Below are 26,589 nucleotides of genomic sequence, written 5' to 3'. Positions count from 1 at the left end.
GCTGACTTAACACCAGGAATCGAATCCGGAACCACTTACGCCAAACGCACACGCACTAGCCACTAGACAAGCGGCAAGGGCTTTTCATTTGCTTGTTCATTTGCTTGCTAGCAATTTTATTTATCTTTACAATACTGTCGATATATCAAATATGATCTACAGCTTAATGTTATATCAAAATTACGGAAACCTAAGTCGTGTGAACACACACACGAATACTAGCTATTTAGCCACAAGGTAGCCTTTCTCATCATTCGCATAGTTAGGTAAACTGTTCATGTAAAAAACCAAATAGTTACAAACATTCTAGATGAGTGATTTCTAACTTGGACGACAGGAATGTCAAAATCGATCAAGGGGATGCAAGCAAGCAATTGACTGAAATGATCTGTTAAAATACTGTATTTAAAAATATATATAGAAAAAAATACATAAGAAAAATTTAAATAATTTATAACTGATTTTCAAAGAGCCAAGAATGTAAATTAAAATTAAGCTGTTTCCTATGATTATTCAACTGACAAATATTACGAATGTTGTGACAAAGAGGTTTCAAATACCAAACACAAAGTAACTACTGTGTAAAAACTGTAGTTTCAGGAAAGTTGGTGTATCATAATAATAATAATAATAATAATAATAATAATAATAATAATAATAATAATAATAATACTGCACTATAGTCGTATGCAGAAGTCTTTATGGAAATAAAAATAAATTATCCAAAATGTGATTATTATTATTATTATTATTATTATTATTATTATTATTATTATTATTATTATTATTATTACTATTATTATTATTATCTAAGATTCGAGAAATCATGTTCCATCTGAAATCGTAAAATGTGTCAAACAAACACGTATGAACAACGAGCGGGAAGTGGGTGCATAAAGTAGGCAGGCTTTATTGAAGGGAGCGCGAGAGTTCAAGCTGAAGACCTTCTCTGTAAAGCTAAACTAAAGTAAATTTTTGAGATGAAAGAATTCTTTAGTGTGATACCGCCAGGCATCGGCATCAGAAGTAAAAATATTTGCAGGGAACTCTGCAGTCCATTCATAAGAAGGGTTGAAACCGGTTGTGGAGTTGATTGGCAGGTTACAAGGTCAGCCATCCTTCTAACCACTGAAATTTTAGCAGAACTAGCAAAAATAAATTGTTTTAGAAAGATAGCCAACATCCGATGAAGACAGGAGGCATATTTTTGACAAGTTTGCATAATAAAGAAAATGTTATTGTTGCTCTAGAAGTGCTTAATTAGGATATTATTATTATTATTATTATTATTATTATTATTATTATTATTATTATTATTATTACAACCAGTAATGCTATGCTTGAAGTAGCAAACGATACTTTTCCTTCCTCTCACTAATTAGAACGTGGAGTAACACGAGTGATGCTCGTAAATGGCCTGATTTCACACCGTGCGAGTGGGGCTACCTCAACGGAAAGGTGTACATACATCGTCTTCAAACTATCGATCAACTGAAGTCTGAGATTGCTGAAGAAATAAATTTTTCCCATGGAATATGACTCGCGATCATGACTAGCTTGTGAAACAGGCTCTCAATATATTGAAAACGGAGCTGAGTATTTGAAACGTGTTATTTTTAAAACTCATTGAAACAAAATTGCATTCTACGTACTGTCAAAAATAAAATACAATATACTATTTCCTGAGGTGTTTGGTAGAGCATGAGATCGTGCGACCACATTTATACATGAATCATCGAGCTGCTAGTCGCAGAAGGAGTACCAGTGCGAGATGACACTACAAGATAAGAAATACCACGTTTAGCTCCTAAAATGTGTTGGAATACAAAATCAACTCTACCTAACACAGTCCGCGAATCAAGTTGTGGTTGCTGGTTACAACTTCAAAAGAGAGGGGTGGATTTTAAATACTTTTGTTGTCTTGGTATTTTAAAAACCAGTTTATATGGCTATCACCAACATGCAGGACGGGAAAGTTAAAATTGGTTATCTATTTCAGTAATACAAGCTTTGGTTGTCTCATGAGAAGAGAATGGAATATTGCATTTCAGCCGTTGCCAAGTGGCGGCCCGCAGACCAGATTCGGCCCGCTAATGGAATTGGATAATGTATGATTTGTTAACTTTTTAACTCCAGACGTAAGAGGCAGTGTGTAGCTGACCATCAATATATATCTGAATCGCGACTTGATTTTTAATTGTGAAAATATTTTCGTAACATTTCAGTTACCAAGGCCATGCTGCAAGTTGACACTGGACAGATTGTTTGCAAAAAGGAAATATCATATTGATACTTTCAAGTGTTCGTTCTTTAGGCTTTAGTTGGCCTACTCATAAAAAAGCAAGATACGTAGAACAACGAAGATTCAGAAAATGTACAATTTACACACATTTAGTAAACTCTGGCTTAAGAATGGAAGGAAAGTGGAACAAGGTCCCCATGTTTGATTCCTATTATGTCCTGACCTATGGTGCGTTAGAAACTGGCCATCAGCATTCAATATAAATGAAAATGTGGATGAGTGTGTCTCGCTTTGTGTGTTTATGCTCCAACATAGCTCTGAAGCATCTGAAGCAATTTCAACCAATTTGGTGTACATATGACTTAAATATGAAAAACAATATTGTACAGGTGAAGGTGAAATATTTTCCATAAATCTATTTAGCTCGTGTAAAAAACGGACATTTCATGTGGTAATATAACAAATGCTTATTTTTCATAATATGTCACTCAAGGGAGTATTTAAACCCCCATACACCTCTGGCGTACTTCTTTGGATAGAAAAACAGTTTCTATATTATAATCCGCACCTTTTTCGTCTTTGCTTGTGAAGATCAACTCAAGGAAAACATGTAAGGATAACCTAGTGCGGGAGTCGATCGGCACTACTTTAAATTGTGAAACGAGAATGCTGACTGATCATCTACGTTAAAGGGTCGTAAGTATTTTAATTTCCTGTATGAAATGACTATCACATTTATTTAACACTTTTAATCAGCGTATAATAATCGTTGGTGGAAAGCAAAATGAAGTTACTAAATTAGGTTGTAGTAAACGTAACACTCATTCTTAGTTAGTATAGCTCCACTAATTCACCTTGTAGAATTAATACTTCTGAAACAAATAATAATAATAATAATAATAATAATAATAATAATAACAATAATAATAATAATAATAATGATAATAATAATAATTTTTATTATTTAAAACTTCCTACATAAGTATACTTTGTAGAAAACCTTTTAAAGAGTGACAATATATGTTTAGCTTACAAAATTTTAGCCACTTAGACAGCCCCCACTTTGCTTTCGTTCTGCCGGCCCCACACTAATTGCGTACAAACAAATATTTCGCCTGTACATTTCTGTACAAACGATATAGAAATGATTGCGATGATTTGTGATTGAATTGGACATATCGAAGGGGCTTCCATTTAGACGGCTCCGACTTTGTTTTCTTTCTGTCGGCGCCCCTAATTATGTAAAGTGAAAATTTCGTCTGCATATTTCTGTACAAACGATGTACAAACGATTCCGATAATTTTTGATTGAATTGGACATGGTGGGGGCTACCATTTAGGGGAATACCCTCGAGAGGAATCACTCTACCCATTCATTGCAAAAAGCAGAATTAATAAATTCGCATGTGTCCAAAGTTATCGTGTGAAGTAACAGTCGCTCGTATGTACTACTAATATTGATAAGTTTCAGTACGCGATCTCAATTAATACTTCATGTACCCCCGCAACACACACACACTAGCATATATACACACGAAAGTATACCAGGTAGTATCCACACGCTTACGCCGGAAACTAGAAACACACACACGGAAGACAGACAGACAGAGAGAGAGAGAGAGAGAGAGAGAGAGAATATTGTTGTACCTTTATACTGAATGCACCATTACTCACAAAATCAATTAAAAAAGAAAAAGAAAAATGTTGTAACTGAAACTTTCAAAGACTGGTACCGAGCTGCCTGTAAAACATGAAAATCTTCCATAATGATAGATTCGTAATATGATGTATATGGGTTTCTTAATGGCAGTATAACAAAATGCCTTCAAATTGAGCACAAAATAAAAAGTGTAATTTATTTCTCAAATTTTGTAAAATCGAAGTGGGTGGGCATTATGGGTACAGTCTACGATAACAATATATGCGAATAAATATTAATATACTTCACGTCTTCCAGTGGGTGCAAGAAAGCTCCGAATAGTGTTTGGTTTCATAATCATTAACGGATGCAAATATATATATATATATATATATATATATATATATATATATATATATATATATATATATATATGTGTGTGTGTGTGTGTGTGTGTGTGTGTATTCAGAAAGAAAACATGAAAAAATCTCCAAAATATTATCTAAGGATACTTATAAAATATATGGAATACATTTCCTCTTCTGTTTTCTAAATATCATGTATGTAAAACAGTATTTATGTTACTTCGAAAACGTTTTCTCTCTCAACATCGAAAACATATTACATTACGTTCTACACAATCATTACTGCTTAAGAACGTTGCTATTTGTTTATTGAATTTTAGTTCTGCTTGTTCAAATCGATCTTTGAACTGCTCATACTTTGACTGATTCATGCTTTTAGAATATATATAGAAGTAATTATTGTTTAACCAAACTGGCTGTAATAAGAAGTTAAATTACAAAAAAGTTTAACCACACCCAGATGGACCCACAATAAGGCATCGAATATCATCAGGTATAAGATCTCCATTTTTTTTCTTAGCTGTTGTTTCTTTTTTACATCATCATCATCTCTTTTACATCCCAATTACTAGTTTTCTTACTCATTTATTAATATTATAGAGAAAATTATGATCTTATATTTTTAAGTTGTTCTCTGATCTTATGCAACGTATCTTTTATATATTCGTTATCCATTTCACCATTTAATGTTATTATCATTTCTAACTGTTCTTTAAATGAGTTAATACAACAGACAATAGTTTTATATTCACCTTTTGCTTATGTTTAACTTAGGAGACAAGCCTGTTATAATAGAACTTCCAGTTGCAAGAGACGTTGTTAATTTTGAGTAAATTGTTACAGGTATAAAATATTAATAATCCCAGTTGTTGCAGAAAGTATAACCGATAATGTAATCAAAGTGTAGTATGAATATCTAACAATTCGTAGTTTTCTCTTTTTCTTCTTTAAACTGTTTTCTAACTTTTGAATGACATCTTCTATTAACTTGATTACTTTCTCTCTTGGAATATCCTGAGGTAAACCAAACTCATTCATTTATTATATAATAAATTGCTAAGGTGCTTAAGTTAACGAGTGATACTTATGTTTTAAAGAGGAAACTCCATTACGAATTAGACAACAGTAGCAACTATTTAAATATAGGATTAGTTGTGTTTTACACAACATACTTAACTCCAAACATTACAGAAAAAGATAATAAACTAACATTTTGTGACTTTCTTTGCTTTTCTAATCTTACAAAACAACTTATAGATCAACCTGGTCAATATAATTTAAAAGAATTAAAGGAATACATTAAATCAAATCTTCCATACTCTGATGCTTTTAATGCTAGTTTAGATATTAAACTTACTGAGGATAGAGAGAAAAATAGAGTTAAAATATTTAATGAACGATGGAATATAACCTTAGATACCATTAATACTGTATTAGGTTTTAGTGAAAAAAACTTAGCTAGAAACACAGAACATGTTGGAGATAAGCCGCCAAAGTTTCATCCGTTTGATACTATAAATGTTCACAGTAATATAGCAGATGGTATGTTTGTTAAAGATACAGAGTACACACATAGAGAAACAGGAATTATAGCATCATTTAAAACAGATGCCGAGTTTAAACATAGTATCATTTACGAACCTAATATCCATTATTTTTCCCCATATCCAAAGACAAGGTTTGATAATTTTGAGATAAGGATAACAGATGAGAATGATTAATTAATTGATTTTTGTGGAACTACAAAAACTGTACTTTTACAAACCAAGATTTTCTGTTAAATAAATAGGAAGATGTGTTCTATTAAATGTTGTATGTTTAGTGTTCATTATAACGAATTAAAGGATTTACATATTGATGATGTATTAACAAGGAAACAACTTAGTGATAAATCTAAGAAAATTAAAGAAGGTAAAGGAATGGATTTAACTTTAACTACTGCACAAATGAAAAAGATTAAGAAAGAGCATAAGGGCGGTTTTATCTTTACAATTCCAGCCATTCTAGCTGCTTTAGGAGCAGGTGGTGCAGCAGCGATTACTAAAACTGTACTTTATGCTAAAAAGAATAAACAAGAACTTGAACAAAAAAGGCACAATATGGCTATAGAACAAAAGCAGGGAGCAGGTAAACCAAAGAAGTCAAAAAACTAAAACCATTGACCAACTTCGATATAGAGAGGTTGGTTAAAAAATTAAAGATAAATCGATTTAGAGGTGTATTTATGAATGACGAACTTCCACAAAAACCCTTGGGTATAGTTAACCTCGATAAATCAGAAAACATTGGTACTGAATGGATATGCTGTTGGAAAGATAACAACATAAACTACGTGTTCGATTCTTATGGTGGTGTTCCTCCTAAAAAACTGGTACAATATCCAGGTACCAAAAACGTGTTTTAGAATGACGAACGAATACAAGACTTTAATTGAGATATATGTCGTCATCTTTGTGTTAAGGTTTTAAATCTTCTAAATCAAGGGTATTCTTTTAGTGATGCTTTGTATATGTTTAAAAATGATTAAGTTTAAGTGCTTTTATAGTTTATATACATAAAAATTTGGTTTTAATATAAATATGGAAGCTATACACAATAGATTTTTAGATTTTCTTCAGAAGCATGAGGATGAACTACATGCACAAGTTAGTTATAAGTTTTGTCAGTATTTTGAGTGTTAGTAAGAAAGACTTAAAAGATAAAAACAACGTATATGATGTTATTGAATTATGGAAAATGTTAATACCTAAATTTTTGTACACGGAAGAAGAGTTGCTAAAGTTATATCCAATAATTTTCTTAAAGAAGTTGTTGTCAACTTATAGTTCTAAACCATTAAAATGCAGTAATTGTGGTGGTAAGTCATTAACAAAAGGTATGAGTAGGTACATTTGTGATGATTGTTCTGTAGCGAGTGGTTGGGTTTACAGTACTAATGAATAAATGAGAGGTGGTTGTGTAAGAAAACCATGGTATGATACTACAAAAAGATTTAAGTTACAGTTTTCTCGTTTACATTCTTTATAGGATAGAATTATTCCCGAAGATGTGTTCAAGGTGTTAAATGATGAATTTAGAGATATACCAAAACATTTAATATCAACAAAAGATGTTCTAGAAGTACTAAAGAAAAATAAATACACAAAATATTATGATGATGTCTATTTAATACACTATCACGTTACCGATCAAAAACCATTAAATTTACAACATATGGAAGAAACACTTATAAACGACTTCGAAAACTTACACGAGAACTTTACAGATCTGTATCCAAAAAGATCATTGTTTATTAACTTAAAATGTGTTTTGTACTATCTGTTGAAAAAGCATGATGTTCATGTTGATATTGATTTTAAACATTCACCTAAACAAATAGAGATGTTAAAGAAATGTTTTGAAAAATTAGGATGGGTATTTTCTTTACAGTAAATGAGTATGGATATATTTGGTAATGTTAAAGATAGAAAAGGTGATGTTAATATTAGTGAGGAAAATTATAATTGTTGGAGGATTTAAATTATGTTGTTAGCGTAAGTCAACTTAGATCAATAGAAGCTCAATTAGAGAACGATAGAAAACCATTTGAAGATGTATTAAAAACGTTACAAGACACATACATCAAGAAAGAAGATTTTCAAAAGATTAGGATGGATACTACTAAATTTATTATGCAAAAAGAAACTATACCCTGTTTATGTCGATTAAGAGCTAAAAACGTTAAGGAGCCAATCTTTAGAATATTTAATCTCTCTAATGGTTACAAATTTCTCTATAGTGGGAAAATAATGTACATGGAATTAAGTTTGGATAAATACTTTGTAGATATATATTTAGGTGATACTTTGATTGAAAATTTACCTTTTAGCTTTAACAAGAATGATATAATTACAATTAAACCAACTAAAAATTCAGCTATGGAAGAAGGTCAATTATTGTTTGTTGTAATTTACATAGAAAGAGAGCTTTCCTAAAGGCGTTTGCTATATAATAAATAAGGATATTTTTCGTAACATTAAAAGTATGATAGAAGAATCTAGAGAAGTTTTTACATCCTGGGTTGATTTTAAGAATAAAAGATTGGTTAATGTATCCAATGCTATCGATAAACAAAATGTTGTAACATTAGAACAGCTTGAATCAGTGAAAGAAGAGTTTAATTAGTTACACGAAAAGAAATTGTTGAATTTCCATGTCGATTGGCAGAAGATGATAGCGGGAAACCAGCCTTTTTTGTATATAATTTAGCTGCTGCCTACAAATTTCTTTATAGAGGTAGGTTAATGCATATAGAATCGAGCCTTTATAAACATCTTATAGACCTATTTTAAATGAAACACTAGTGGAAAGTTTTCCATTACACTTTAATATGTATGATCAGTGAACAATTACATCGTCTAAGGATTCTGAATTGAAAGAAGGTAAATTATGATTGCTTATTATGTATATATGAATAGAAGATGAAGGTGAAAACGAATCAAGTGGTGATGACGATAATGTTAAAAGTATAATATTAGGTAGTGATAAATTTTAATTATTTTGTAGATTTTCTATACAATAAATAGTAATGATAATGTATTGTGTTAAATGTAAGAAATCAACAGATACAGAGAAAGATACCATTATAATTGAACAAACAAAGAATGGAAGATATCTAAAGAAAGGTATTTGTTCTGTATGTGGTGTTACTAAATCTCAATTCGTTAAAAAGAATGATTGACTATATGATGGTAAAGGTGTTATAGAAGGCATTATATAAGAAATTCATAAACCATCTAGAAAAAACTTTGACAGATTAAGTGTGGTTTTAAAAGGTATCGATGATCATTGGCAAGCTGATCTTGTAGAAATGGATAGTGGAGTATTAACCCGTTTTTTCCCGGTGTTCCAATATTTGAACAATTTTAAACATGACGCAAATACCTGCTCAGCTGGCTACATTGTATCGCGATTAGTTGAGGACGTGCCAACTGCATTCACAAGGGATGGAATGAAGAGGTGATGTACTTGTTTCCTGTTCTATTAGCTTTTGAACGTCGCGGTAATGACGTCATTGTCAAAGAAATTTTTACGTACATCATGGAGGAAAGAAAGTAAGAAAATGTTATTTTATTTTTATAATTTTGTCCGTTTATTGCCTCAGATACCTTGGTTAATAGTTGTTTCAAGTCATATTAAAGATTTATAAAGAAAGTAGTCATTATAACTTGTACAGTGTAATCTAAATTACAATGTTCCAATAATGAAACACTAGGAACGAATGGGTCCATTATTTTCAGTATTGTAAAATTTCATTTCTGTCTCACAACTTGGAATGTATATTACTCTTTTATTAAAATATAAATGATTTTTGCTTTCCGTACGATTTCTCTGCTTGTATTTACTTTGTTTCCAGCTGCGGCGCAAGCACTCATATCATTCTAAAAGTATCGAAAATAGCGCATAATATTATTTGGTTGTAATTTTATACTATTTTCACTATATACATATTATAAATTATTTTCTGAAAAGGTATGGAGCATTGATGTACGCTGGATGTATAATTCTACACGGAAATAGTTAGTATCACCCATGTATTTGGTGCACTGAGTCGGAGGTTCAGTTTCCTTTGTAGTAGGATTGTACATTCTACAGAGATACCTGATGATTTTATGATTTTTTAATTTAACAAAAAAACTTCCCTTTAACACTAGACTTAGAGCTTAACATGGGATTTGAATCACATATGCTCTTGCCGGGAATCGAATGTGGGTCTCTTGCACCAAATGCGAGACTGTTAACCATGTAGTCATAAGAGATTATTATTATTATTATTGTGTAACAATTCATTTTTTATTTGCGTAATATGTGTGAACCTCGAGGATACCTGGTACAGTTTCAGCCATACGTTGGACGAGATGTAATTACGTCTAAACACACTGGCTCGGGAGAATACGTTGTAATACAATTGACAAATTGAATTCCAAAAGATATGCATCTCAAGATATAGGCGGAACGACTATTTTCATTACTTTCATTAGCAATTGAGTTAGCCGAATTAGGTACTGGTTTCACTGGAACTATTATGAAGAACCGAATAGAGAAATGCCCGCTAAAAGATCTACAGGAACAAAAGAAAGAAGATGGGTTCATTTGTTTCAAACCCGACGCAGCTAGCAAATGCATGCTGGTGGAACGGAATGACAATCGCGTAGTTCATTTGTTAACTACATGCAATGGTGTGTAGCCTGCAAAGAGATGGTATGCTAGGAAGAAAAAATTACCAGTTCCACAACCTAATACTGTTTCAAAGTATAACAAGTTCATGGGAAGAGTGGATAGGATGAATGAAAACATTGAATGTTACAGAATTTCAAGCAGATCCAGAAATGGTGGTGGCCTGCTTTTGCGTTCTGTATTGATACCCCTGTCCACAATGCTTGGCAACTCTACAGGAAAACAGAAACAAACCCATCATTAGATTATATTGGCTACACAAGAAATATAGTCGAAATATATTTGCTGAAATATAGTTCTCTGCCATCTTCAAGCGGAAGTGCGAAAACAAGCAAGGAATTTCTGTCAAGCATCCATAGAGGTCTAAGATATGACATATCTGATCACTGGATAGTTCCGGTTTCACACCTTACGATACTCTTGAATTGGTTTTAGTTCTTGATTATAGTTCTTGAATTGGTGAGATCTGTCGGGAAGAAAATCAAACATTATTTCCTAAATATCAATCTATTGATTTTACATATATCTGAAAATTTAACGTGATAATATTTTGTTCCTATACCTCCATATAAGAACTATAAGATACATAGTTTAGCATCATTAAAGAATATTCATATTCATATTCTGTAGTAAACATTTATATTTTATACTGTTCGTCCTGTATTTCATACTATAATATTCGTACGAAGTATATTTCCCAAATAAAAATATGAAAAATGATCGGTTGTTTTATAACGATATTTCTTTCTATAAAAAGTAGAGGTATAGAGTGGTGTTCTAATTGTAGGATAAATAACATATATAACAAACATTACTGTCACGTTCGTTTGTAATGTCAGAGATTAGGGAAAAAAATACTGGTACCGTTCGTTGCTGGTGTTCCAATATTGGAACAAATACTACTGGTCCCGTTCGTTTCTGGTGTTCCTATATTGGAACATGCCCAAACAGCCGAATTATTAACGAAAAGTGGCAGAATCTAATATTAATCGTACAAATCCAAGCCAGAAAAACACAAATTTTCAAAAAAATTCGAAAGTAAAAAAATTCGGGCAAAACGGGTTAAAAGGTGTTTCCAAATTAAATAAAGGCTATAAGTATCTGCTAACGATTATAGATGTGTTTTCGAAATATGCGTTTGGTGTTCCTGTTAAAGATAAGAGTAGTAAAAATGTTACAGAAGCATTCCAATCCATATTAAGAATGAGAAAACCTAGTGACTTACAAACTGATCAAAGTAAAAAGTTTTACAATAAAGAGTTTAAGTTAATGGATGAAAATAAGATTAATCATTACTCAACCTATAGTGGTACGAAAGCTTCTGTTGTTGAGAGATATAATAGAACACTTAAACAAAACATGTGGAAAAGGTTAACAACACAAGGGAATTATAAATGGATAGAGATATTACCAACATTGGTTAGTGAGTATAACAATAGAGTACATAGAAAAATTGGTTTAAAGCCTATAGAAGTTAACAAGAAGAATGAGCGGACAATATTGGAGAAAGTGTATAAGAAAGAATATAAGCGTGTTAAACCCAAATACAAATTAGGTGATTAGGTTCGTATAAGTAAATCGAAAGGGTGATTTGAGAAAGGATATACACCTAATTCGTCAACAGAAATGTTTGCTATTAGTGAAGTTATTCCATCTAATCCGCCTACATATAGAATTAAAGATTTAGAAGAAGAGGATGTACAAGGTAGATTTTACGAACCAGAACTATTAAAGACGAAACATAAAGATGAATACTTTGTGGAGAAGGTGTTAAGAAAGAAAAGTGATAAAGTATACGTTAAATGGCTAGGATTTAATGATTCACATAATAGCTGGATAGATAAAAGTAATATTGTTATGTAAATATAAATATTGTCTTTAATGGATAATAACCATAAAAGGCTCGAACAGATTAAAGGTAATTAATACTTATGGTTTAATAGTCATAAATAATAGTCATAAAAGGTAATTAGTTAAACATTAAACAAACCATCTGTTGAAACATCGAATGATAAATTCAATATACTACCTAAATCAGAATTATTATGATGTTTTCTTATTATAACTCTCCAATCCACGAAGTGTCTAAATAAATATATAAACTCTACAGAAAGGCCTTGATAAATTGAAATGTTATCCCAATAAAAGCGGTCTTTAAACTCTTCAATAAATTCTTCTGTTAAATTTTGAAATATTGAAATCATTGCCCAATCTACTTTGTCAGCATACTCTCTTATAAAGTTTTCTGATACTAGCTGAGTCCTACATAAGCTCCACCAATCAACTCTATCTACATGTTTTCGTATAAAGGCTTCAGAGAGTTCGTTTCCATAACATATAGCATCAAAATCAACTTTGTCTATAAACTCATTAATAAATTCTTCAGATAGGTTTTGATTTAACGATATTTCTTTCCAATCAACTCTATCTGCAAATTCTCTTATAAAGTCTTCTGATAAGTCTTGGCTTTCCGAAATATTCTCCCAATCAACTTTATCAGCTAATTCTCTTATAAACTCCTCTGATAACTTTTCCATGAACATATTTTACTCAATTAACTTTCTGCAGATATTTACGTATGAAGTCTTCTGTAATGTGATCATAGTTATATTCCTCCTCATAATCATCATATCCTATAGGTAACCATTGTTCATCAGTCATTGAATCTAACATCTCATCAGACAAATTCATAACGTTTGCATAGAGAATGTTTTGTATAAGGAATGGGTTCATTCTTTAGCGGCTTTCTTGAATAAATGATCTAACATACCTACGGACATGCAAAATTTATTTTGTCTTCATCATTATAACCACCAATATCTAAATGTTTACATACTCAATCAAATATACGTTTGTAAGATAATATTTCCTTAGCACTAATCATATTCACCTGTTCGTTTTTATTCTTAAATTTTTTAAATTTATGTCATTTTTGTTGGTTTTCTATATAATAAATATGGAAGCACATTTTGATTTATTACATGATAGACTTAAACTAATTCATCAAGATCTTAAACTCTTAGCAACACTACTAGAGAAGCAAATAGTGTTAAAGGAAAAAGAATTATTAATAATACAACAAAAAATATCTGATTTGAGTAGTGATGATGAATATAAATATGGTAGTGATGATTACGACGATGGTGAGTAAGTTTACAAAAATGATTTAATTTTAATATGTGTATATGTAACTTTAATGGGTTATTCCCATGAAAGTCGTGTTCTAATACAACGCGTAATATGTAGACAATGGCGGGAGTGTACAATGTTAAGTGTTGGGATAAATGGAAGTAAAAATAGTACAAAAATGAACAGAAATAATCTGGTTAAGATAAAAATTGAGTAGTAAGATTTTCTATATATTAAAAAATGAGTAATTATATTAGATTTCCTGTAGTGGAGTTAAGGCGACGATGTAAAGAGATGGGGATCAGAAGATACTCCCCATTAAGAAAACAAGAACTAATAAACCTTGTTAAACAATATGATGATGAACAAAGCAGAAGACAGATTAGAGATATATTCCCACTTAAACAACAAATAATTCTAAAACCAAAAATCAAAGTTGAATCAGTACCAATTGATGTAAAACTCAAAGAAACGACAATGAAATCAAGATTAGAAACATGGGAATTTACAACAGATTACAAACCACAAGATCCACTTGAACAATATATTACTGCAACATCTAAAGCTATATTAAACAGATTACAAATTAGCTTAAGTGAACATACTTCATAAGAAGCTAATCTTTATATAAATTGTACATATAAGAAAAGCGAAGAAACTCAAAACTTCTATTTTAACACTGAAAACGAAGAAATATATCAATCAAGTAATTTAAAAGAAGAAATAACTAAGATGAAACAAAGATTAAGAAAAAGAATGGATGAGTTCCAAGCTAGAGATTCTGGCTGGACTCTTATTAACATTAACTTTTTACAACTAGCAATCGTCAAATATACACCATATAGAGGATCAACATACATAGAATTACCTAAATAAAATCAAAACAGAAAGCAGTAATTAATGTAAAGAATGAAGATGAAGAATGTTTCTTATATTCATTATACAGAGCCTTATATCCTACAAATTCACATCCTGAACGAGTACCAAAAAATAATGAACTTTTGTTATACGTAGAATCTAAATTAAAAAATATTCATTTTCCTGTAAAGCTAAGCGATATTCCAAAAGCTGAAAAATTACTTGATATTTCTATAAATGTTTATGCATACGATAAAGACTCTTCAATATATATACTAAGTCACACACAAAACAAGCAAGAAAATCATGTCAATTTATTATATATAAAAGAACAAAATGAAGATCAAGTTAAAACACCCTATTGCTGGATTAAGGATTTAAGCAGACTAGTATGTACACAGTTAACTAAAAAGAAAGCTCGAAAATATTTATGTGATAGATGTTTGTTATACTTTTACTCACAATACGCTTTAAATAAACATGAACAAGATTGTTCGTCAAATGAGCCAGTAAAAATAATAATGCCTGAAGAAGGTAAATGTGTTGCATTTAGAAACTACCAATACACAATGAAAATGCCATTTGTGATTTATGCTGATTTTGAATGTTTGTTACATAAAGTTAAAGGTTGTGAGGAATGGTATTCAGATAACGAGCCATATACGAAAAAAATATCAACAACATAAACAATCTGGATTTTGTTATTATGTAGTAAAGAGCGATGGAGGTAAAACTAATCCTGTTTTGTATAGAGGTGAGAACGCTGCTAATAAATTTATAAGACTGTTAACAAAAGAAGCTAAACACATATCGAACATATACAAACAAAATAACGAATTACCATTAACAAAAATCAGAAAAAAGAGTTCAATCAATCTAAATGTTGTTAGTACTGTAAGCAGGAGTATACTAAAGAAAATTATAAAGTTAAGCATCATGATCATATAACAGGAAAATTTGTAGCACCTCTATGTAATAACTGCAATTTAAAAGTCAAAGTACCAAAGTTTGTACCAGTGATCATACATAACTTGATAGGATATGACTCTTACTTGTTTATAAAAGAGCTTGGATGTAATAAAGAAGAAATAGATCTAATACGCAATAATGAAGAAAGATACATATCATTCAGTAAAAAAGTTGGAACTATTAAATTGAAATTTGTAGATTCATTTAGATTTATGGCTACTAGTTTAGGCAAATTGTCATCGACCTTGAAACATGAGCAAATGATACATACCCAACACTTTTGTCCTAATCAAGAACAGTTTCAACTTGTAATAAGAAAAGGTGTTTACCCATATGATTATGTTAACGATTGGAATAGGTTTAGAGAAAGAAAATTACTGCTAAAGGAAGCATTCTTCAACAAGCTTATGAACACACATATAAGTGATGAAGATTATGAACATGCAAAGAAAGCATGGGAAAAATTTGACATTAAGAATCTCGGAGAATATAATGATTTATATTTAAAAACGGATGTTTTATTGTTAGCAGATGTGTTTGAGAACTTTAAAGAAACATGTTTTAAAGCTTATGATCTTGATCCCGCTTGGTATAAGACAACACCAGGTTTAGCTTCGGATGCAATGTTAAACATGAAAAATATAAAATTAGAATTGTTGTGGGATTATGATATGATATTAATGGTAGAGAAAGGTATAAGAGGTGGTATTAGTCAATGCTCAAAAAGATATGTAAAAGCAAACAATAAGTGTATAAAATATTACGATAAGAATAAAGAAGATTCTTACTTAATGTGTCTAGATGCCAATAACTTGTATGGGTGGGCAATGAGCCAATATCTACCGTATAAAGGATTTAGATGGTTAAGTGAAGATGAGATTAAAGAAATAGATTTCACAAATATACCTGATGATTTTGATACTGGTTATATATTAGAAGATGATCTTGAATATCCTAAAGAATGACATGACTATCACAAAGACTATCCATTAGCTCCTCAAAATAAATGTCCGCCTGGTTCAAAACAATCGAAGCTATTAACAACCCTATATGACAAAGAAAAATATGAAATTCACTATTGAAACCTAAAACAATGACTTTCAATTGGATTAAAACTTAACAAGATACATCGAGTAATAGAGTTCAAACAATCAGATTGGTTAAAGAAATATATTGATTTAAACACACAAATGAGAACGAAAGCAACAAATGATATTGAAAAAGACTTTTATAAGCTCATGAATAATTCAGTATTTGGGAAGACTATGGAGAATATTAGAAAGAGAGTTAATATTAAACTTGTAAGTGATGAGAAAAAATACGAGAAGCTTGTAGCAAAACCAAATTATAAGAGTACTACAGTTTTTACGGAAAATTTAGTAGCAGTTCACATGAACAAGGTTAAAGTGCAATTTAACAATCCGATTTATGTTGGTATGTCAATTCTAGATTTGTCAAAGTATTTAATGTACGATTTCCATTATAATGTGATGAAACCAAAATATCAAGACAAAATAGAAGGATGTTATACAGATACCGATAGTTATATATACCATATCCAAACAGAAGAAGTGTACGAGGACATAAAAAATTATATTGATTACTTCGACACGAGTGATTACTCTAAAGATAACAGATATAAGATACTACAGGTCAATAAGAAAATACTTGGTAAGATGAAAGATGAACTTAAAGGAACAATCATAGAAGAATTTGTTGGTTTAAAATCAAAAATGTATTCAATCAGATTCGAAAAAGATAAATGTTGTAAGAAAGCAAAAGGAATTAAGAAAAAGGTTGTAAGTAGAGAACTATCATTTAACGATTATAAAGACTGCTTATTCAATCAAAAAGAATATTATAAGAAGATGAACTTGATTGGAAGCTGTAAGCACGATTTGTATAGTATAGAAGTAAACAAGTTAGCTTTAATTTGTGTAGATATTAAGAGATGTGTTTTAAAGAATGGAACAGATACCTACCATGGGGGCATTATAAGATAGAAGAGTTGTAGTTTTAGATTGTAAGTTTTTAGATGTAAGTTTTAGATGTAAATTGTTTATAGTTAAATGCTATAAGGTTCTATTTGATTCTTATGTAAATCCTTTTGTAACTAGATTTAGTGATTTTTGTAATTTTTATAACTAGATTTAGTGATTTTTGTAATTTTTATAACTAGGTTTAGTGATCTTTTGTAATTTTTGTAACTAGATTTAGTGATTTTCTGTAATTTTGTAACTAGATTTAGTGATCCTTTGTAATTTTCTAATTAGATTTATTGATTTTTTGTAATATTGTAACTAGATTTAGTGATTTTTGTAATTTTTATAAATAGATTTAATGATTTTTGTAATTTTTATAACTAGATTTAGTGATTTTTTTGTAATTTTTATAACTAGATTTACTGATTTTTTGGTAATTTTTGTAACTAGATTTAGTGATTTTTTGTAGTCAGATATAAGTTTCTATGATTTTAAAGGTCATAAAAGCATATTCAATATCACTTTAGCATTGTAGGTATGGGAATACTTGCGCCGTGTAACTTTGTATAATTAGTTGGTTCCTTCTGCGCTGGTCAAAAATATATCTGAAATGGGTTGGTCTCGAGTTTTGGCCCAGAAGTGACCATGTCCTACTACTTACTTAGCTCAAAAAGTGATTGTAATTATACGTAACGAAATGTTCTTTTTATGATACTATGGTGAAAGGTAAACAAGAACAAAAAAAGTTACATCCATACAGGATCCCGCTATATTTTTGTGGCGTGTATATAATAATGTAAATTTAAATTGTAAACAAAATTAACATTTTCGCTTCATAGTTTTGTAACATTTCACTATTTTGTAGATTATTAGTAAAGTTGTTATTAAAGGATGTTATTATTAGATTATTAATAAAGCATTTATTTCCTATATATTGATTTGTAATAGAACAACACTGCATACTTACATGAACATTCAACTGTAGAAAGTAGAAAATTAAACACATATAAGTATTTCGATTCTGTCGGTCGATAATATGTAATAAGTAATGTTTAAAGTTGGAGAACACTAAAAAAACTACATAAAAATTATTTTCAATATTTCGTAATTTGTATAAAATATTTAATGTAAATCATATTTATTGCCGGTGCATATACACAAGGATTGTTTTCACATATATAAACGTAGACTGTTACATATAATTACGAAAAAACTATCTTAGAAAGAAATTTTCTGCTAAGTCCTTGGTAGAAGAAAAAGAAACAAGTTGATGTAAGTAAACTTATTAATTTCTAGTGACGAGATAAGCCATTTCTCATTACTTTTAGTTTACATTCTGAACTTCCGCATCAGCATTGCAATCTCAAACACTGGGTTCTCTCAGATTAAGCAGCCATGTTACTCTAACAAAAAAACACAACGAACAAGACTATTATATATTTTAGACTTCTATACTTTAAAACATATTGCTATGTAATACGTTTTAAACACAAGAGCAACAAGAGATAAATGCTTTCGTTCGGCATCTAAGTTATTAGTGAAAGTCTCTTAGTATTCAATATTGATATTTTATATTTGAATCCTTCTATCCATTTAGAATCAAGAATTATTTTTTATTTTATTTAGCTTACTCCAGAACAACGTGTAACAATAATAAATTACTACAAATTTATAAACTGCTTCAATCATGGTGCGATATATATCTGAACATGTAGCATGCCAAATTTTGAAAAATAATAATGTTACGAATATAAGTCGGTACAGATCATAATTTCCACAACTTTAATCCCAAAATTGGTAATTCCTTGTTAATTTCATAGTGAGACATAAGCTGATTGCAGACCTCATGCCTTAAGTTGAAGAATGCAAATAAAAAGCTGGCAAATATAGAAACGTAAGAACATGTGCTAGAAAGGTAGTAGATATTCGTAGTTCATTATGATAATAATTGTGTTGAATAAGTCGCTCAAAAAGTGAATTTTATGGATGAACATAAACAGTTGTGCATCAGATTTATAGTGGCAAGAAAATACACCAGATATACCCTCATTAAAGATTGTTCAAACATATAAACAAATGTAGCCGAGTAAGGTGGAAATAAATTGATAAAAGCATAAATATATGAAGACGCTTCATAAGTAAATTGATAACACTTGGCTATGTGAAGTACAGTTCAGTACCAGAACAGAAAAAAACAATACTTTCAGATGCTCTACTTTATAGGACATCCGTGATAAAAAGAGTGTATTCGGAATCACTTTGATCTTGATTACATCACACACTAATCGAATGGCAAGCGGTATGAAATTTTATTAATGATCTAGTTGCTATTTAACCTAAAATTCATAACATAAAATTATCTTACACAAATTCCTTAGGTGAACGATATAAAGTAATTTGTATTTGGTAATGTACACTGTAATTTCCACAATCAATAATTCTAACACCAATATATATATATATATATATATATATATATATATATATATATATATATATATATATATAAACTTGGCTTAGGATTATCCATTGTGGCAATTGCCATATAATACTTATAGTATCTCTTTTAATTGCATAATATAATACTTGCTAAGAACCGATTGCATATCATTACAATAAAAATCACCATGTCGAAGATTCCCCTAGATTCTATGCTCACACAAATTATTCATATTTTCGTGCATAATGTATGCTTTGTGTACCTATGAATCAAATGTGGAGATATAGTGTGTAGATACAGAGTGACAAAGACCATACTGAGTATTGTCAATTCGAATACCCTGTTTGAATGTTAAGTACGTGACAAATTCTGAAATTTATCAAGATTCATTTTTGTCAATATTAAAATCGTATCCTAGGAAAGATTAGGTACAGGAATAGCAAAGGTCAAAGATCTAATCAGTGTCGTGGCTTTCAATATGTTTAATACTTTTCAAATATACAACATATAACATTACACAAGAGATCACAATAATAAAACTTGTCGATAGTTCGCACTGGAGAACCTTCCATACCTGCAGGATGTATTTCAAATATTTAGCGTAAGCACATTAATTTCACTCACCTAATCTTCAAAGGTACACTCATATAGTATTTTATTTTCGTAGAACTACTCACAGAGAATGGGAAGCAGCCACATTCTTCCTTCCCCTTAAATAAATCTAACTTATTTGCACAATGTAAGTTACAAGTTCTCGGGACTTTGTGGAAGAAACGATGTAATTGAAGAAAATGTAACACAACGCAGTCCCTATTCAGATTATCTAACACACATTTTGGAGATCGTTATATACAGGGTGGGCCATTTTAATTAATCCACTGAAATATCTAAAAAATGATAAAACATAGAAGAAATGTTTGAAGTAAACGTTATATATTGCTAAGGGGGAAAACCATTTCCGCCAAAAGTACCCCTAAACACACCCAGGAAATGGGGGTAACGGGGGGTAACTTTGAAATGTCAAATGGGAACATGGGCCAAGTAATACCTCGTTCGAAAGGTCTTGGAAAACTAAGTAACGCTGTACCAAAATTTGTTTCATATGGAGCACCAGTTTCAAAATGGCCGCCATGATATAGTTCGGAAACTCCAGTAGCCGTAGTATGAAAATCATGGCAGGTAAATGAATGGAACAAAATTGAAATACGTAAACATCATAGGGAATATCGAATAGTGTGGTCCCTGTGATCCCAATGGCCTCCCTGAAGTGGTCTTGGGGGCTAACTTCAAGATTTCAAATAGTAACATGAGTCGAGTGGTACCTCGTTCGATAAATCTTGCAAAATCAAACATCTTGCAGGAGGAAACGATTGACGTGAAATGGCAGTGTTCTCAAAAGACCGCCGAAACATAGTATCAGTGTCAGAGAAAAGGTTTAGTATCCGTAGTATGAAGGCGATTGGAGATAAATCAACAGAAGAAAAACTGGAGTAGGTAACTGACGTAAGGCACATCGAGAGGTGTTGTCGGGGTGACTCCACTGAAAGGTATCCGGGGCCAACTTGAAAATTTCAAATAGCAACTTGAAGCGAGTAACATCATGTTACATAGACAAATGAATATCAAACAGCTTCTGTAAGAATATTTTCGACATGAGACACCGTTTTCAAAATGATCGCTAAGACATGGTGAATGTGTCTAAGAAAACGTCTAGTGCCCATAGTATGAATACGGGTAGAGATAAATGAAAATAACGAAAATTAAATAGGAAAACCACGGAGGCGTTCCAAGGCTCGAGAATGATACAGCAGAGATAAAAATGTTAGAGTAAAATTGCCATAATGTATAGAGAGATATCCAAGTCCTGCAAAATAATCTTTTCCTGTGCTCTGTATGTGAGCGGGGTGGAAAGTAACAGTGAAAGTTCAAATGAGAACTCTACTTTAATTCGCAAATTAAGGCTACCTTACAAATAGGTATGGTATGGTTGAAACATTTGTTTGTAAGGATGACGCTGTAGTGACTATAAAAAGGTGAAATTTTATTTGAATGGTAACGCATATCTGTATGGCTAAGTATGATTTGATACGAAAACAGAAGGAACGTTATACGAAAGAAGTTGTCGAATAATGCTGTTGCTGGAACTTACAAACGTGCTGGTTATTCGGAAAGCATTTCGGGGATATACGCACACACTGTTTCGTCCCTCAAGCTCACAATATGACATGAGTGCTAATAGTTGATCAAAATGTAACTGTGGCCGAGGGCGCCCATGTTGTGGTTTCCAAGGGAGGCAAGAAAAAGCGACATTTCAAATATAGTTTCAAATATAGTTTCAAAATTCTATTGAGTTTTCGATATTCCGAAGCACAATTTCCTCTAGGGGGCGAGAGCCCCCCTTGCCCCCCTTATGGGCGCCCTTGACTGTGGCAATCCGCATTAACTGAGTGCACTAATTCTCTATCCCTGAAGTCTGCCTTCCAAACAGCATTGGGTAGGTCAAGCGTACGCCCGAACTGTTGTCCGGTCGGACATTGAAATTTTGAAGTTAGCTCACAAGATCCCTTCAGGAAAGACGCTGGGATCGCAGAGGTCACATCATTCGATATGCCCTATGATATTTACGTATTTCAATTTTGTTCGATTCATCTACCTCCCATGATTTTCATACTACGGCTACTGGAGTTTCCGAACTATATCATGGCGGCCATTTTGAAACTGGTACTCCATATGAAACAAATTTTGGTACAGCGTTACTTAGTTTTTCAAGACCTTTCGAACGAGGTATTACTCGACCCATGTTCCCATTTGACATTTCAAAGTTACCCCCCGTTACCCCCATTTCCGGGGTGTGCGGAGGGGTACTTTTGGCGGAAATGGTTTTCCCTCTTAGCAATATATAACGTGTACTTCAAACATTTCTTCTATGTTTTATCATTTTTTAGATATTTCCGTGGATTAATTAAAATGGCCCACCCTGTATATATATATATCTTCTTGTTTGGGAGGTAATTAATTTTGTGTGTCCAAACCTTGTTTCTTTACAAATAGATGCATATTATTGAGTCTCAAATTGTAGGGATTATTGGCACATCACCATGCTGCACCTTCAAGTACGAGTTGTTAAGAATTATATCATGTAATAGCCCATTCTGGTTGTGAAAAGTCATTGTTTTACTATTTTCTGCAAATTCTTCGTCTCATAATTCAGGAAATTTGTTTACACATTGCATTCATTTAGTCGATATTCTGTTTGTTGATGTAATGAAATAATCTTGTAAAGTTTACTAGTAGAATTACGCAGTTCATACTCTACACTTTTACGAAACGTTATGCTATTTCTGATCACGTTTAGTGTATCGTCTATGCATAATCAGCTACGCAATTAATCTTGAGGGTCTTCGCTGAATCCATGTGGGTACAGCAAATTATTCCAAGCTGACTTTAAATGTAAATTTAAATGATATCCATGTCTGATTTACAACCGCTAACCAGCCTAAAATGAGTTTAAAATCACAATCGTTATCAATATTAACTTAAAAGTACATTTTATTATTTTATATTTATAAAATGTATTTTCTTCGAATGGTATAGGCATAATATTATGAGTAGAATACTGCTACATACACAATGGCACTTTATTTGAGCTTGAGTTCTATCTAGAGACTTACTAAGCATTATTTAAAACCAATATACCTTAGTGACTTTAGAACCTTGACTATATTAATCCTGATAACTAAAGGATCAAATAGTAACGAGAACATTTGTCTACCTGGAATATACAATAAGATAATAGGAGTAACTTACATTTATATAACTTAAATATTGACCGGAAGTTGTTTTGTCAACGTTATCAATCCCAAATACCTGCACTGGTATGATATTATTAGTATTAAGATGAATAAATTTCTGTTAACCTCTTGTCACATCTAAAATATATAGTAGAAAAAGACCTCCTCAAATACTGTAAAGATTTAAAAATGTTACAGTAACTAACTCGATTAGCATTTTGACCAGATCAAAGTAAGCATTTATCGTCACTCTTTTATATATTCAGTACATTATTTTATTTATAATCCTAATATACCTTCTGATTTCCTGATCCTGATTTCCTATTACATTTATTTCTGAAGAACATTTTCAACAGTGCTACGGTATTTGGACTCTGTGCGTGGGAGATGAACGCACGCGGATGAATTGCAAGGGAAGTTCTAAGCCTTTGAGTTCTGTTTATTTATAAATCTCAGGTTGTAGAGAGATTTATATGTGGTGCCCCTGTGACGTCTGCGAAGGCTGAAGTTATAAAAGATGTAATTGTTAGAGAAAACAAGAAATTTGGTTTACTTTTTTAAAAATTTGATGGCGCTTCAAATTTTATATGAAAGTATAAGGGAGTCCGCTCTTTTAAAATAAAATTCTCCCTATATGATATGTCTACACTGTAGATTATATTTACTTTAACTCGGTAGGAGTTTGCGAATCCACTTCACCCGGTAAGAGAGTCGGAAATGCTGTTGGTTATATTTTTATGTTGTTTCTTGGCAGTAATAAAAGATTGGCCATCTTGGAGCTAGTTCAAGTTGTATGGTGCAGCCAGGGAAGAATACATGTCTTTTTGACTTCTGACGCTAAAATAGCTGTAATCTGTAGGCACTTTACAACTATATGTCACAGTCATCTTTGAAACATATATATAATGAAGGTAGAGACTACAGGTGTTTAGCAGGTGGATTATTGCTTCTGTTAAGGCAACCTTCAACAGCATGCTTTTTTCAAGTATATTCACATTAGTTAAAATCCCATAGACAAAGTAAGGAATTTCATAATACCAGCGGCACACATTGTGATACATTTTTCTCTAAACACCGTGAAAGAACCTGTTATTGAGCTGAGCGAAGCGAAGCTCTTATACTCGGGTTAGCCATTTGATGTCCGCGAACTCCTCCTAGAGCGTTTGGCCGATCTCAACCAAACTTAGCACGCTGATAGAGTATGTCGTGCTGAGTGACAACATAGGTCGAAATCAAAAATCCGATGTACCATCGAGGAATAATCACCGAAAAACGCTTACTCCTAGAACGTTTGGCCGATCTCAAGCAAACTTAGCACGCTGATAGAGTATGTGTAGATGTTGAAAAAGTCAGAATAAACTGATTACGTAGTTTAAGCTCGCTCAGCTCATTTCATTGCAATCGGGTATATCCATTACATTCCTAGTTATAAAAGTAAATGATATTTTTGATCTGTCAGCCAAAAATGATCAACTCTGCAGACAGTAGTGTTGTCGACTGTGGGTTGGTTTTGTTGTCGACAGTGATGTTGATCAAGCTAAAATGTTGCGTGTTTCTGAGAAATACCGGAAGACAGTTGTGGAAAATATTAGATTGAGTGTTAACGATGATTTTCAGGTGTGTTTGGTGACACATACTGCATGCGTGATAACTTATGCGAATAAAAGGTCATTTACTTTAACCTTAAATTATATATGGTTAAACTGCAAGCGAACAGTGGTGATTAGTGTTTGGATTGCCAGTTGTCTTTTACGAATAATGTGAAGTAATTATACATTTGATGTAAATGTGTTTTTATGGACTTATATTCATATGAGGGATGGTTGAAAATCGAATTCTGCTTCCAGAAGGCGTAAGCGCTAGTTTTGTAAGGGTCACAATAGTTGAAAGATTACGGTGAGTAGATATGAGTAATGTTACTCGAGACGTACGCTACGCAATTATCAAGAGGGTTATAGATAACATTCATTTAGCTAGGTATATTAGCTCTTAAATACGTATAAACATTAAGAGTGTATATGGCAAAACATATATAATAGATGCCTATTATACAGAGGTCGAGATACCCCCGAGGAAAAATCTACACTCTTTCAATTAGAATCCTTGGAAAATCCCTGCTTATAAGTGATTAAAAACAAATTAAATGAAATTTTAAAATCAAAGTTTTTCGAGAAAGTTTCAAATTTAAGAGGTGAATTGAAATGCAAGGCCAATAGACCGGATTCACTTTAAACAATAATCTCTAATATGTATACGTGGCTGATGGCGTTATTAGTGTTTATTCTATAAACTGCAATAGAGTGCACGAAGGTATATTGCAACTCAGAGTTCGGTCGCAATATCAGCTTATAGGATGGACAAGTTAAAGATACAGGAACAAATGAATAAAATATCCAAAGTTTCAATTGGTGAATGACCAGCGCCAGTTCCTCGAAATATTGCAAATGATAACGAAAGTGAAATATGCCATTTGCAGCATTCAGTCAAATATCGAAAATCCTGCCCTAAAATCCAAAGCCATGTTTTAAATGATTCCAAGATCATTTTTATTAGAAGTAACTAAATTTAAGAGGCTAAAATGAAGATATTATTATGACAAAGAAGGTGAAACGAGTCGTCGGGTTCATGAACTGTTGAAGTCAGCATCCAAATTTGGAGTCGACTTTCCCAGCAAGAACTGTAAAACGAAAACTTTAGTGGAATCAGTTAAGCGAAACTGAAACATCTTCCATCGTAGTCGGAAACACGATGATGAAAGGGGCGCAACGCACTTCTGAAAAAGGTGCAGTCTGAACTAATAACCAAATCTATAAAACGAAAAACAAAATGTCAGATTTTCTCTGACACAAAATTCAGTTACAAGCGGATGTTTGGATAATCCGGAAAGAACGAAAAACAAGGAGTACTGCCAGCGACATTATCCAAACCGAAAGTTATTAACTTTATTTTAACTAGTAT

This window comes from Thermobia domestica, chromosome 4 (assembly GCF_964235325.1).
Source record: "Thermobia domestica chromosome 4, izTheDome1.hap1.1, whole genome shotgun sequence".
NCBI classification, from domain to species: Eukaryota; Metazoa; Arthropoda; class Insecta; order Zygentoma; family Lepismatidae; genus Thermobia; species Thermobia domestica.
This window is presented reverse-complemented; position numbering follows the sequence as displayed.